The 16,850-nt window shown below is 36.9% G+C and overlaps 1 protein-coding gene and 1 long non-coding RNA gene across 3 annotated transcripts in view; both read right to left on the bottom strand.

Annotated features, from left to right (window-relative positions):
- The window catches only part of KCND2 (potassium voltage-gated channel subfamily D member 2), a 476,195-nt gene that overhangs the window by 228,667 nt on the left and 230,678 nt on the right, over positions 1–16,850 (bottom strand). The gene's annotated exons all lie outside the window — the stretch shown is intronic.
- LOC140608578 (uncharacterized) overlaps positions 4,302–16,850 on the bottom strand; it is a 227,574-nt gene continuing 215,025 nt past the window's right edge. Inside the window, exon 5 of the long non-coding RNA XR_012010556.1 lies at positions 4,302–5,073. This is a non-coding gene — a long non-coding RNA (uncharacterized lncRNA). The remainder of the gene's footprint in view (positions 5,074–16,850) is intronic.

Here is a 16,850-nt window from a genome sequence, read left to right on the forward strand (position 1 = left end):
CTCCTTATAATGAGCCCCCACAAGACTAATGACTTATTAGTGCCATGGGCAATGAATGATTAATTAGTTGATGCTAAAGCAAATTGTTAAGAGTATAATCGCTACCTTTTCTTAATTTCTGAAGGTTAGAAGAAGTTAATGCGATGCTAATATAGCCCAACAGATTCAATGCGGTTTTTTATTAGCAAATTTAAAAAAGTGTTAAAAAACTGACCATAGTATATACTAAGAATTTTAATATTCATATTTAAGTAATGGTCGATATCTAGTATTTACAATAAAATAAAGTATATATTCAAAATATTTCTTGACTTTTCTATCAGTTGTTGATTTTAATCTATTTTCTCATTAATATCATGACCAATTCTCAGTGTAGAGAAAATTTTTGTGCTTCCGTTGTGTTTTTTCAAAATGGATTCATTCCTCTATTCTTTTGAAGGTTGGTGAATTCTGTGCTTTGAAAAGCGAAGTGAACCATGGGATTGTTGATCGTCCCAAACACAATCAACTCTCAATTATTCAATGTCAACGAAGGGAGGCATTGGCATGAATAAATAATACAGGTCGGTAATTCACAAAATTTGGGTTAAGGCAGAGGCAGTTCATCTCAGGTTGCTCTAATCATCTGAATGAAAAGGAAGCATAACTGGAGAAACTCCATTTGTTGCCAGGTTTGGGAAGTGATGGAGAGGAAAAAGTGATGGAGGGCTGTTACGATAGAACACAAATGGACTGGCCTGGGATCCTATTCTGTTAGGGGCAAAAACACTTTCAATGATCAACAGTTGTATATTCGCCTGACAGTTCCTACAGCTTTAGTATTTTCGAGGTATTCCTCCTCACAGAAATCTGCAAGATAGGTGTTATCATCCCCGCGTGACAGTTGAGAACACAATCTTGAAAAATTAAAAAAAAAAAAAAACCCAAAACTCTCACACATAGTCCCACTGATAAAAAAAAAAAAATGACACTATCAGAATTTATAACCAAATGCCTCTGCTGTGCAGGAAATGAGATAGTAACAACTTACTGGATTCAACTAATGTAGAAGCCATTCTGGGGATGTATAAATTACCAAGGAAGAAAAGAAATATTATTGATGAGTGTATCCCAGTACGCAGTGAGTGCATCCCACTACACGTTTCAGAAGTCATGCAACACTGTTTAGATTCGTTTATTCATTCAACAAAAATCTATTGAACGCCTATAGTGGACCAAGTGCTGGAGATTCCCAGCAAACCAAACTAGTCCCTGCCCTCGAGAAGACCACCTACTTGGGGAACAGGGCAAATAAAAATTAGAGTATTGAGTGTACAATAATTTAAAATGGCGGTAAATTTCTTTGGGGGAAAACACAGCATGGTAACAGGGCTTTGTGTGCACAGGGTGAGGGAAGATCTGTGGAGGTCTCCTTGATGAGGTGACTGTTTTTTGAGAAGAGGTGTGGAAAAAAAATGAGAATGAACCATGGAGCTCTGCAGGGGAAAGCTCTAGAGAGAAAAACTGTAATGCCTTCAGTTGGAGAGCGTTCTTGACATATTCAAGAAACAGTGGGAGACTAAGGTAGTTGGGAATGAGTTTGCAAGGGAGAAAATTAGGAAAGAATTTAGGGTTCACTAGGTAGAGAATTTTCAAAATTTATGTTGGATTGTTGGAAGATACATGTCAAGGAGCTCCCTTCCCCTAAAGAATCTTCGGGAGACTGGAATCTAGTAAAATTGTACGCATGTATCAATTCATAAATCGAGATGAAGTGCTTTTAGCTAAAGTTGGGCTGGAATTTGGAAAAAGCTCCCAAAACTATGCTTCCTCAGATATTTTCACACACTGACAAGTTTCTGAGAGGCAGCGGGTGATGAGAATTTGTATCTACACTACGTGGGTTCAAAACCTGGCTGCAACACTTGATACTTGGTTATCTCGGGCAAGTGAATTAAAGTTTCTGGCCTCGGTTTCCTCTTCTCCACAATGACGTTAATCATAGTGCTAAGCTCAGAGGGTTTGTTAAACATGAATTTTAATACCTGCGAAGTACTTAGAACTTCACGTGGCTGCTCTGACAGCTCCAACACGCTGCCTTTCCTGCGCTACCATCACCGTATTTTGCAGACGATGGGGGGGAGGGTATCTCTGAGGTTCGCCTCCACGTCAGTACTAGTGATGCCTAGGGGCGAGGAAGCTTTGTCACGTAGGAAGGCATACACATTACTTCTGATGCGAAGGCTCAAACATGATGGGGGGGAAGGGACTGGCCTTCTGTAGGGTATCATGCCCAGAGGGTCCAACGCGGGAGAGACCGCCGTCACAGAGCTCCTGCTATTTGGCAAGTGTTTGACGACAAGAAAGAAGTAAAACTTACACTGGACACAGTCAGAACGTTGAGTCCTAAGTGTTTTATGCCGTACTGATGGAATTATGGGAACTGTGTTCTTAACTAGAGGTAAAATCCATTTTAAGTTTATGACCATAAGGTGGCAAACATTTTTGCAATTAGATTGTTTTATGTTGCACTGAAATAAAGAATAGAATTAAGGTCATTGTAGCAACTTGTGAATATGTCAGGGTTTGCACTTGCCATTCCATGAACAGATACAATAAACATGAAAAATTAAGATGCCATTTGACTGCTAACATGCCCAAGTGCGGTGCCAAAAGAAGTAAAAAGTTTGATCTTTGTGAAGCTTGTAAAGGGAAGTGACAATTCCAACCCTGGATGAGAGATTATTTTTGAATACTTATGTCTGGATAACATATTTTAATGTATTTTTTAAAATGTACTTTTCATTTTGGAACTGTTTTAGGTCTAGAGAAAAACTGCGAAGAGTACAGAGTTCCCATATACCTCATGCGCCATTTCCTCTATTATTAATATCTTACACTAGTGTGGCACATTTGTTATAATTAATGAAGCAATATTGATACATTATTAACTACAGCCCATCATTTATTCAGATTTCCTTAGTTTTTACTTAATGTCCCTTTTCTGTTCCAGGATCCCATTTAGGCTACCACATTATATTTAGTAGTCATTTTTTTTTTTTTTCTTAGACTCCTCTCGGCTGTGACAGTTACCATAATATTTTTACATTAAAAATATAATTACAAGTTAAATAAAAATCTTAATTGATACATTCCTTATGCCAATTTGAAAACTTCTTGGCAGGAATCTCTCTTCCATGTTTGCCAGTTTATGTCACATGCATATTCGCAAATATGTTTTGTTTCTAATATTTTATCAGTATGTAGTATTTCACGTAGTATCTAGTATTTTATTTAATATTTAATCTGTGCCAGTCTCTGGCACCAGTGGGGCTAGGGGCAGAGCCAGGGGAACTGTTGAAGGAAAAGATAAATTATAAAAGGTAACTTCTAAGCTAAGAATGTGTATTTGGAGGAGGGTGAAAGCGGGTTCATCTATTGCACTTTGGTGATAGATCACATGAGTGGATGCCTCAGAGTTGGCAGAGAAGATATGTAATTGCTGTGACACAACAGGTTTTCAACCATTCAGAACAATGACTTTATGTATTGTTGGGGCCATTTTTTAAGGTAATTAATAGAATCAAGGGAATAGTTAACATATGCATTTTTGAAACTTAAGGCGTTTGTGGGCCTCAGTCCCATGACCTGATACCATGACCCGAGATCATGATCATGACCTGAGCAGAATCCAAGAGTCTGACACTTAACCAACCGAGCCACCCAGGCACTCCAAGGCACTTGTGTTTTTTCATGTTGATTTAACTTTGGCTTCCTTTTACACCATTAGTGAAAGACCATTAGAAAAAGGATTGCTAGAGCAGTCATATGGGGAGACATAATTTATTTTTTTCTACTGTGTTTTTTTAAAGATATAATTTAGTTTTTTAAAACACCGCTTGCTTTCTTTTCACCTGACTATGGATAAGTAGTGTGTTGCAGCCAGTGGGCAGAATGAGCGCCTGAATCGTAGCCACAGCTACCTTTCTTGAAAGCATCTTTCTAGCAACCTCCTTGGAGTATGGCATTTTCAGAATCTATCGGTTCATTTTAGATGTTATAAAAACAACAGAGTTCTTATTTAAAGTTTCAGATAGTGTTGAGTACTCTTTTCTAATGGGAAATCACAGATTCTCAGATAATAGAAATATACACATGATTTTTTTTAATCCAATTTTCTAATTTTATATAAAATTATATTAGCAGAAGACATGATATTCATAATAGATAAAGTGAATTTTTAAAATAATAAGTAACAGTTTTTGATTTGTTCTAAAACTATTAAGAAATAAAATTTAAACATTTATTTTTATTTATGCATTTATTTTTTTCAGAGAGAGCGAGAGGGCACGCATGCACGAGAGCTGGGGGTGGGGGAGCAGGGGGAAAGGGAGAATCTTAAGTAGGCATCACACCTAGTGTGGAGCCAAATGAAGGACTTGATCTCACAACCTGAGCAGAAAACCAAGAGTAGCACGTTTACCTGACTGAGCCACCCAGATGCCCCAAGAAATAAATTTTAAACAAGGAGGGAAAAAAACCTCAACCAATTCTTTCTGCTGATAATTTTTGTTTTTTAATAAAAGACTAATTTTTTTTGGAAATGTGCTCCAGTTTGCATGGTGGCTAACAATGAAAAAAATTCTGAATTTCATTAAAGTCATCAAACTGGCAGCATAGACTCCTAATACCTCTTAACTCTCAAGAGAATAGGTTCATCATTAAATTAAGGACAATATACTTTCAAAATAAACTTCCAAATATGTTATTTACCATCAATGATGGTAAATCATGTTTATGAAATACTAATATGAAAATCAACCTAAGCATACGTAACCCTACTGCCACATCATTTCAAAAATGCTTTTCTATATATTTTTTAAGTATAATTTGGAATGCACATTAAAAAAATCTTAAAAAAAAACCAGTGTCTTATATAAGATAAGAACATATTTCTCTTTCCCCAGAAAGTCTATAATTAAGAGAGGTCGGGCTGATAGGAGCCCCATGATATAAGGAATCCAGACACATTCTATCTTGATATCCATGACATCGGCTCCCCTTCTCAAGGTCACTTCATGTACCAGGATAACTCTCGACGTATTAGTCATCAGATATGCAGTCCAACCAATAGGAGAGAGGAAAGGGAATGAATAAATAAGATGATGATTATTATGATTCCAGCACCAATTAAAGAGTCATGCAAATAACACAGATAGTAATTAAATAGGAAACTTAAATAGGACTTAACTGATAATTCTATCGCGGAAAATGCTGTCCACTGATAGTTCAGCTACAACTCAGAAATCTCTCTGTTCTGTGAATTGCTATCTTTGTCTATTCGTATCCTTTATTCTCAATCCAAATTCTCTATTTAGGGCATGATTTCTAATAAATGAATCAGGGATTTATTGCATTTCCTTACTCTATTAAAATCATTTGACAGTTTTAAATATTTTCCACATTACGGAGTTAATCGGTAATTTTGTTTTCGATGTATTTTATAGGCTCAAATACAAATAAACTTTTTGTATGCTTGAGCAGTCTTAGGATGAAATACAGTCTCAAAAACCTTTTCTATTATCTTTCACCGAGTTTCTGTACTCTATATATCTTTGCTGGATGCTCGTTCAAATTCCTTTTGGCAAGAGATAGAGTACAAATGCACAAACCCATGAAAGTATCTAATCTGTATGCAATCTATGGCTATAGAACAAAGACGAACTAATTGGTCCATAAGTGGAATCTATGATCTTGGCATCATTTAGTATGCTGCTCTAATCCAATTAACCAGCCACTGCCCTTGTCTATATGCTGCTCAAGGGTATGAATCATATTGTTTTTGTGTACCCAGCACCTAGCACATTTCTTGGCATAAGAACCTAACTCAGTATTTATTAAACAAAACTATAATTCCATATTATTCACTTTAAGATATATCTGCTTTCTTCATGTATTTCTTCTGACTTGCACATTTTAGTTGCGTGTGGGGGGGTGGTTGAAAATTTTAAAAACAGAAAGAGAAGGTAAGACTTCCATTCTTCTTATTGAGGGCTTCACATCAACAATTAGTTGACATTATCGAACACAAAGACGATGTAGAAACGACTTTTAAAATCCCTTTATTGGGGATCCCTGGGTGGCGCAGCGGTTTGGCGCCTGCCTTTGGCCCAGGGCGCGATCCTGGAGACCCGGGATCGAGTCCCATGTCGGGCTCCCGGTGCATGGAGCCTGCTTCTCCCTCCTCCTGTGTCTCTGCCTCTCTCTCTTTCTGTGTGTGACTATGATAAATTAATAAAAATAATAAATAAATAAATAAATAAATAAATAAATAAATAAATAAAATCCCTTTATTAATATCAAAGAATAAAAACAGTAGGACATTTTTATTTATTTTCTTCTCTTGATAAGAAGATAGATTGTAATGTCAAATGTGCTTTTATTTATTACAAGATCAAATGAGGAGTGATAGGTGATAAGGGCATGTAGCACCCAAATACTGGGCTGGGTAAATTTAGGGCTAAGCAGGTCTAGTCCTCATGATCCTGCTGCTCTCCATCAGTTCTTTTTTCTTCTTTATCTTTTTTATTGCCTCTGAGTGGAGAATTACTCCCACTTTTACTAGCTCTTCACGTATCATTCTAGTATCTCTCTGGGTTTAGGTAAGCCCAGAAGGAACTGTCAAAGCTGGAGAGTGCGTAAACTGATATAGGTCCAGGGGCAAAAGTTAAGATTTTTGATTGACATGACTTAATTTGATTTTAGGAAAAAGGAGAATATTGAGGTGTTTTTTTTTTTTTTTTTTTGGTCATTTTCTTACAAACGTGCAGTTTCTCTATATTTTTCTAATTTTTACTCTACAAGAATATTGCCTTGCCATAACACTAAAATAAAAACAACTGAGTTTTTCAGAGTTGTATTTGCAGCCGACTGCTTTACTTCTGCAAATACGAGTTCTGTTTCTGTCTTGTTTTGTTTCTTTCACTCTGCCCTGAGATTTGTTTTTGAAGATTCCTAAGATAGATGTCAAGGGGAAGAGGGAGAGAGGAGACAGGTCTTTTATTTCAAAAGGGTGCATAGTTTTTTTTTTTTTTTTTAATCTTTAGCCAGCTCATGCCAGTCTTTGCTTGACATATTTTTACTGAGTTTCAAAAATAAAAGAATAAAAATAAGATAATGTTTAATGATGTTAGTCAGTGGTAGCTAGCAGAGCAGTTGTGTCGTATTTAATGAGAATGAATTTATGACTTTAAATACCGCCCAAGCATTTTTATTATTTTTTAAATTGGGTAAAATGTAATCTTTAACTGAAGAAAATATTAACCAGATTTTGAGCTCTTTATTTCAAAAGCTAAAGCGCTCTATATTTTGTAACTGTACAATATCTCTTGGTGTCTTATCCAATATTCAGATGCTAACAATATTTACCCACCTACTCAACCTGCTAAAAAAGAGTATATCAATATTCATGAGTGATCTAGAATCCTACCAGCAGAAGGAGCATTCATCAAAGTCTTACCACAGGTACAAGAAGTGTATCTGGGTATTGTACTGATATTTAGAAATTGGGCCTTTGGCTGAACTCAAACTTCAGTAATACTTTGCAGAGCTTTCCATAATTTATACAACCACCCCCTAATCCTTAATTCAAACGTGTATACCAATATTTTTCTAATTTTAATGACAATTGTACCACATGGTCTTTTCGTATGGCAGGCTGCCTAGAAACTGTTTCAGTAAATTACACACCAAGATGATCTACTCTTTGGATTGTCTCCAGAACAAAGACTATGATGTATAATTAAAACCAACTAACAATTAACTGTCATCAAATATAACATGAGGGACAAGCATTGTAAATTTAGTTATTTACAATAAGAAGCAACATAAAGGCTTCTTTCAATGAATGATAAAAGCAGGCCCACAGTCCTGAGGTTATAATTTTAAGGTTTATATAAAATAATAATGAAAAAATAGAACGCTAACGTTCCACGTTTCATTGTGTTGAAGTAATTTTGTTAGCATAATAAGGAACTGTCTAAGAACTCAAAAATTATTCTATTTATTGCATCTTTTGAACTAAGGCATTATTTTAAGAGACATAGTAATATTAGTTTGGCATCATTATTAGTTATATAAGTGCGAGGGTGGTGAATGAGCCAAAATTCTGTTTTTGTACACTATAATATATTTGTGCATACCAAAAAGAGTTACTTAATTACTGTGATGTAGCTTTTATATTTAACACCCACTTAAGAATCAGATCTTGAAGATCTGAACTAACAAGTTTCTTTCATTATTTATTCTTATATAACCTAGGGGAAAGACATGGGGAAGCAGCTATCTAATTATGACTGTTTTAGAAAGATAGAAGAGAGGAGTAAAAAATTTTTCAAGGCTTTTTATATATGGATGCAGAGGCGGATCTGCTGTGAAGCTAATGAAGTTTCAGGGCCCCTCTCTTGCAAGGGTCCCTTCCAAGGTCCTAACCTTAATTTTAGATTCATCATTTTGCTATTTTTGAAAACATCTATTTCTATTGCTTTCACGTCTCTTGCTTCCCCATAGCATACCCTCCATATTGTATAAGGCCGCAGGCTTCACCACCAGTGGACCCACCAGCGTGTATGCGTGAACATCTGGACATCTCTTTGCAGTTCTGAATAGTTGGGGACCTCAGGATTGAGAAGGGACTAAATATAGACACACTGAAGGATTATGAGCAGAATTCTGGACAAGTTTTCATCATTGCCAGAAGGAAATAAAGAAGAGGAACAAAGGAAACGATGCAGAAAGTTGAAGGAGACAGGATGAATGGCAGAGGAAGGGAAGGGAGTAAGAGGCAGGGGGCAGGAAGAGTAGACAGTTGGGCGAGCCTACCTGCGTCTCAGGGAGTGACTCAGGATACCCAGGCTCACATGCGTTCCTGGTCACAGCTCTCGACTCTCTCTCACCGAGACATGAATTTGCAATCTCTGACTTTGAACCACAGACTTTGCCATATTCACGTGGATTATTGTTTTATCCCGAACACGCCATTTGATTTCATTTCGGAAATAACACACGGGTTGGCGAGAAATCACACGATATGCATTCAACATACGACCCTTGTCTTCCTCTTCCCTCTTTTTCTCTTGGAATTTGATCCATCCTGGGATGTTTGCAAGACACCTAGGTAGTTACAGAGGTGAGTACTTGTACTTCTAACAAGGTGTTAGAATAGATTTCAGCCTTGGCTAGAGACGGCCCGCAATGAGGGCATTCTCGAGGGGCAGGATGGACACAAATAAAGATGCTTGCTGAGGGACATCTGTCCAGGTCACTGGGGGCCCGGCTCCCGTGTCCTAGCTTCAGGGCTGCTCTTCGTGACCCTGCTCCCGGGACTTCCCTGGTGGGCCATCTCTGACGCCCGTGTCCCAAACCCTTGACTGTCAACACATTCTACTTCTTGCCACCCAAAAGCAAATATTTAATGGAACAGCAGAAAGCGAATATTTTGAAAAATGTGAAACACCCCAGGGGGACAGAGAAAGCCACGGAAGAAATTTATGGTCTCAGGAACGGAGAGCTGGAATTCTCTAAGCAAAGCACAACTGTCAGCACGGGCTGAACTGCTTATGTTCGTGTGTCTGCAATTCTGGGGCTGCAAATACCTCAGAGAATATGTTAAGTTTAAAAGCTAAATAATTCAAATAGATTTTGATTTCAAATATATTCTTTATCTTTTCAAAGAATTCTTTTTTTTAAAAAAAGCATATATATATAGATATTTTTTTGCAAAGGCAATGCTCTGGAAGGGCAGAGGGCATTCACTCAAGTGCCACTTGTTTCTACTACGTTGGCAAATGTTCAGTTTTGAGGCTGGGCATGGAAGAAATATGATAATGAAGTGCGTTGCTCAAGAACCTGAATCACAACGCGTTTTTCTGTGTGCAGTTATTCTCTTCTACAATGTACAAAACCTTAAGGGACCTGTCATATAAATATTTCTAAAGATCAGTCAATACCTGCAGCATTGTCATCCATCATCGCTGAACGAGTTCTGTTTTACACAGTAATCACATAAATCGAGTTATAAGAGATTATAATTCTTTAAGACACACCTCTTGGTCCTTGGCAAGGTCATTACTATGCTGGGAGTCTGTTCCCCAAGATGACATATGTCAAAGTATAAAGAATGGTGCAACTAAGAAACAAAGACCATGGATTAACAGATTCTGGAGTAAGTAATCTCACTTAAAAAAAAAAACCCTAAATACCTCAAAATATCACTTGAGGGTTTAAGCTAACATCTGGTGAGTTCTTAGGAAACCTAGTGAATTCAGCATTGCATTTTTTCACACAAAAAGAACAAATTTTAGCCAGAAGTCAAAGACAAGATCTAACCATCATTTGTGGTACAACACAATGGGACTTCAATCCAGAGTCATATTATTTATTCACAGGCTTTGACATTATAGGTAGGATATTGTCAGTGATGATACTTAAACCCATATTAATCATGACTCCTAGAGGCATATGTGTTTTAGAAAAGCAAAGTTTAGGGGTCCCAGGCTGGTTTAGTTGAAAGAGCAAGAGACTCTTATTCTGCGTGTTGTAAAGTTGAGCCCCATGTTGGGTGTAGAGATTACTTTAAAAAATTGTTTAAAAAAATCTAAAAAATAAAATAGAAAAGCAAAGTCTATTTGCTATTGAAATGAGACAAAATACCAAGGTATGTCAACTTAAGATGAGATTTTTGTGTCCCTTCGGAAAGTTGCAGAACAAAAACAGTTTCCGTTTTATTTTGCACTTACTATTTGTTGGATTGGTCCGTTCGTTGGGTGTGCTTTGTTTTATTTTGTTTAGGATGGAATTACTCCTAGATATTGCACTTTTTAAAGATCTGGTTCTGAAAGTGTTTATTTGGAAGAATTTCAAAAATATAAGAGCTGGGAACTTCCAACACTGGAGATTATGAAGATGCTCACAAATTTTGCAAGATTGTCTCAATATTGAGGGCTTACCACCAAGTTAGATGTCTTAGAATACACAATGTACTTTTATTTTTTATTTATTTATTTATTTATTTATTTATATTTATTTATTTATTTATTTATTTATTTATTTATTTTATTTACTTATGATAGTCACAGAGAGAGAGAGAGGCAGAGACACAGGCAGAGGGAGAAGCAGGCTCCATGCACCAGGAGCCCGATGTGGGATTCGATCCCGGGTCTCCAGGATCGCGCCCTGGGCCAAAGGCAGGCGCCAAACCGCTGCGCCACCCAGGGATCCCCACAATGTACTTTTATTATCAGATAAAAGAGAAAATAGTAAACACTATTAAAATAGTTATGGAAATCTAAGGTGCTTAGGGAACAAGAATCATTCACTATGTTTAAGATGACTGGTGAAGAAGATGGGGTCTTGAATGGAAACTCTCTCTCTGGGCCTTTCCTGAACCACAGAGCCATCAGCCACTTCCCATCCCTGGATTGTGCTGTTAGTCCAAATAACACCTTGTTAGCTCACGCTAAAAACTGCCAAAAATGCAAGTTAGAGACCTTTCCTGATCTCTGAGAGCAGTCTCTAATTTAGTAAAATGATTATAAGTGAACACTCAGAGCAAATCAGCTCTTTGGAGCTAAAGAAGCCTACATACAAAACATAATTTTATGAATATGCCAACATAATCCAGTGTCGCTTTCTTTTGTATCCACGGCTACTGCATTTTTTGAGGATTCACTATGTGCTGGGTATCCTGGGCTACATGGGGGCCCTGGTGATACCAAAATTAAGCAGACAGGGGTTTGATGCTCAATGAATAAGGCATCTAGTAGGGGAGCTAGAATGCAGACAGGGAACTGTAACTCAACAGTCTGTGCTGTATGGTATCAGATAAGTACACGTGGAGCATCAAAGAGGCAGCCTTGGCTTCCGGAGGGAGACAGCACCAAACATTGCTGGGACAGCATGTACGCTGGGTCTTTGCTCTAAGAGAAGAGTGTGTCATGGGGACAGGGCATGGGCAGAGAGGACTGGGGCAAATGGAAGGAGGACATTCGAGATAAAGAGAACAATATGATTAAAAGCTCCACGCTGTTTAAAAGAATTTTTGTGATGAAAATTATTACTTGAAAATGGTTTTGAGTTCTTGGAAAATGCAGCTGCACCTCTTTTAATGTGCTTTTTTACAGATTCCAAATATAGCCTACAAAAATCAAAAATAAAATGTCTTTTGGCTACCAATGATGGAAAATAAGGAAAATATATATAGTTTTCTCCTTTATCTTGGAACTTTAAAAATAAAATAAATGGGCTAATAAAAATTATTTATTGTTTTTAATTCAGTTATAATTTATTTACCATAAAATACACAAATATATTTTGAGCACTCATTAATTTCCATAAGCCTGTAGGAGCTGGCTTTGTAAAATTTCCCTTATCAGAGAATCCATTTAAATACAGCTCAGTATATAATGAGGTTTTTTTTTTTTTCCCTTTACTTCAGCTGAATATTTAGCAGTATAGAAGCTTGACAGGTTAGGCAATTAGAATATAATTTATGATACGAGGCTCATGCGGATGAACTGCTTCCTGCCTATAATTTTGAATGCAAGGCAAATCACAGATTTCTTACGTTAGTCTTAAAGAAAAATTTTCCTATGAACTGAATTGTAGAATATAGTAATAGTTTTACTTATAACTTCAAGTGACCATGCTGGAAAATAGTACCTAGTGCAATTCATTTGGCTTCTTTAAAAGACATTTTGAAAAAAAAAACAAAAAAACAGCAGATTAAAAATGTACACTAAGCCTCAGCCTAAGCCTCATGGACATTTATTTCCTTTGGGTAGAGCTAACATGCGTAGCTTTCCATGGTGCTTAATATATTGTTCTCACTTGGTTTATTAAATGCTCTTCTTTTTTTTTTAAAGAGATATTTATTTATTTGAGAGGTAGAGAGAGAGAGAGAGAGAGAGAGAGAGGGGAGGGACAGAAGGAGAGAGGGAGAGAAAATCCTAAGCAGACTTTATGCTGAGCACAGAGCCCGATGCAGAGCTCGATCCCACGACCTGGCGATCATGACCTGAGCCAAAAACAAGAGTTGGCCACTCAACCGACTGAGCCATACGCAGGCACCCTATTAAAGGCTCTTCTAACAGCCCCTGTTACTGTACCTTATAATATGCCTATCTCAACGAGAGTGATGCCTAATATTCGGAACATGTTGGTAAATGGGTATCTTTCTGAAGGTACATTAAATAAGAGCCAGTCTGGCAAATTGCAACAATAATTAAGACCTGTCCCTTCCTCTAGTCTTGTTTCATTAATTTATTTCTCTAAATACTTCCTTTGTAACCTGTACTATCTTGGTGGCAGAGACTCACAGGTGTCCTCTAATACCCATGATCCTCTTTTTCTACTGTAGTAAAAAATACGGGCTTTGCGTGAGCACACATATCCATCTGAAGTAAAACTACTTTCCCAGGGTCTTTTGTTTAACTAAGTTAGACTATGTGATTAATTCAGGGTAATAAAATCCAATGCTCTACTCTTTGCCACTTTCTTCCATTGTCCGTGGACCTTGAGAGTAATTAGCTGGAGCTCCATTTGCCAGATTGGATCATGAGAACATGGGCTACATCCGTGGGTGACTAGAAGGGGCCTAGGTCTCTAAGGACTTTGTGAAGCAGAGTCCCACTTACCTCTGACACAAAGGGAATATAAATCTCTACCTTTTTAAAACCTGATGAAACATAATCCTAACTTAAATGACATGTGAATCTAATCTTATGAAACACAACTTCTCCCATCTACATTCTGACAACTCGCCTCTTTCAGCAAGTCTTCCAAGATTGAGCAATATCACATACCTGCCCTTGTGAATATTTCACTTTTCAATTGTGGCCATACTGACCCTCTAAAGGGTCCTTAAGGACAAGGTGATCTCTTGAAATAGATATCACATGAAAGGGACCTGGAGATCTTTCTGGCAATCGATAATAATGCAATTAAAGAGCTCTTGATAGAATTGGATGTTCTAGCATGCTTATTATTTTTATCTCTAAATGTTAGCAGTATCCTTTATTTTTCAGTCTAGTTAACAAAGAGAATGATTAATCAGTGTTTTTACATGCTACACATAACACTTAGCAGAGAAAGGGTATTATTATAGTCTCGGATATATGACAGTTCTTGTAAATTATCTTTATCTTAAAAAGAACCTAGACAAATTCAAATGCCATCATCATCATCATTAAGCCAGATTAATATCTTTTCATGGGGTTGGGTTATGAAATTTGTTCAGCTCAACAAGGGATTGGACTAGGGAGTACATGGTGTGTATACAAATTACCGGTAAATCCAAGTCTTAGGAAGGTTAGCATCTTATAGGGAAGAAGACAAAAATAATTATTATACAAAGCAGAGCATACCTGCTGCAAAGTACAATGGAGATTTGGAAAAGAGAAAGGTCACAGCCAGTGAGCAGGGATTAGAAAAAGTGTCAAGAAGCAGGTGGCAGTGACACGTTGTGCATGTCAATTTACAATATGTGGCCTTCTCATCTCACACTAACTGTGGCCCCGAGTAAAAACCAACAGGGGCACAAACAAGATACCGATCTACCAAGTGAGTCAGGCTTGGAGATCTTAGTTCTCCAGCCTCAGAGTCCATCGGGTCAGCTTCTTCGGGTAGACTGAGGTAGGTTTACTGCACAGCTTTTGCCCAGAGAGATCTCTGAGCGAGAGAAGATCCCTTTTCCTCTTCTCATTAAACTTTTGCTTCAAACAGCCACTGGTCTTGTCCTCTTAATTTCCATAACCTTTAATAATTAATTTTGAAACTGTCTATATTGGCCTGTTATTTACTTGATCTTGCCTGTTTCTCGTGTTAATTCAACCCCCAGTATTTCTTTGGCTACATCACATGCTTGCCGCCTGCCACTGGTATGCTGCCTGTTACCAATGGGTGAATGGATAGTTTACTTTTCCGAAGCCTAAGAAATACTTATCCTTGCTATTTAAAGACAGGCTTATGTTCTAAGACCTTGCTTTTGCCTGAACTCAGACATTAGCCCTAAAGTTGGCGGAACAGAGCATAGGTAGACTTTGTTATCTTCACCTTTCTTTCTAGTAATTCACCTCTCAATCTTGATCTCACGAATAAGTGAATGTAGCTTCTATAAATGACTCTAAGTCTATGAAATTTGGGGAAAAAAAGCTCGATGGAAGATCTACCATGAAAAATCTAAAATTGTAATTTTCTACATTTTCTTTCCTTTTTGGGTATGGGGCAAAGATAATGGCATTGAAACACATTCAGTTGATCAGCCATTATGCTAATGAACAATCTGCATAGTTCTGGGTCAGCAACACTACAGCCCCAACTTTCCTGATTGAAAGGGACACAGTGACCTGGGCAAGTTGGTTTGACAGGCTTGTTTTTTATCACACAATGATAAAGTAGGTCTCATCAAAAAGCTGAATCACACTGAATTGGGTTAAAAAAAAAAAAAAAAGTTGTCCTATCCTGCTTTAAAATATCCAAGAGTGGGCTGCTAATATTTTTTTTTTTTAATGGAATGTTTGATCTCATTACTTTTCAAAACAACACTGTGCTTAAAAACAACCCACATTATCTACTGCTCACAGAACAGTTTTAAATGTTAGTTTTTATAAAGCATAAACATGAAGGGTTTCCAGGTGAGAATGCTAGTGAGAAAAAAATAAATAAAACTAACATGTTTCAAAGATTCGATTATATTTCCAAAGCATCTATTCATTTCAGCACCTTTATTATTGCTAATGCACATGATTTCAGGGGAGTAGAAAGAAGCTGAATTTAAATAACTACTTGTGGCAACACAGCACCAATTATACACTCCATGGCTATTTATGTCCTCTGGTGATCAACTAGCAGTAGGAAGTAAAACTGACAACACACTGGTACAATCACAATTATGGGTCAAACTTCAACAAGCCTGTTTAAATGGTTCCATTAGGTCCTCCTTGAAATACTGATTTACATATATTTTGACTATTTTCAGACATGCTATCCACTTCAACATGCAGTGATATAATCATTTCCTACAAGGATGCATTAGTCTAGAGCACTGAAAAATAAAATAGCATGCCACGCACACAAATTTCTGTAGAATTTAAATTGCATTAGAATACATCCCCAATCCTATTTTAGATTAAAATATCATTTGGATTCCACAGCAGGTCTATTTAATAGGGGATTTGGATATTTTTAGAATCGTTTAAATGGGCTTTTGCTTGGAGTATTAATGTATTTCTAAGGTAAACAAAAACCAAACATGAGATAGGAAGTGTCTTCTTACAGAGACCCATGACTTACCTAATTTTTATTATCTCTTCTATTGGTCTGATCTAAATATGGCTCTTCCAGGTGATTTCTCTTTCCACTATAACTGCAAGTCCTCTGCAATGTTTTCTAAATACTGCTCTTTTAGAGACATGTTTTAATGTGACACAAGTATCTTGTTTAAACGGTTTCCTTTTACACATAACCTCATAATATATAGAGAAGAACATACGTAATGCATACAAAACTATATGGAAAATGATAAAATGTATACATGAAAACTCATCCATTAATCTTTAGATCTTACTGGTACTTGAAGCTATTTGATCGCTCCTCTGGATGTCTTCCATCTTTCCCCCAAAAGAAACATGCTAAGTTCTTTCTTACAATTTTATTGATTTAAAATAGAGCTTGTACACCACATGTATGTTTCTCTAAACATTATATTGTTTAGTTCAATGATTTTAAAATTTTCTAAAAATCAAATTGTCCTATAGGTGACCAAATGGCACCTTTTATTTATTTACAACTTTACTACTTTATGATTCATTCACTTT

Source organism: Canis lupus, chromosome 18, assembly GCF_048164855.1.
Source record: "Canis lupus baileyi chromosome 18, mCanLup2.hap1, whole genome shotgun sequence".
Taxonomy (NCBI): domain Eukaryota; kingdom Metazoa; phylum Chordata; class Mammalia; order Carnivora; family Canidae; genus Canis; species Canis lupus.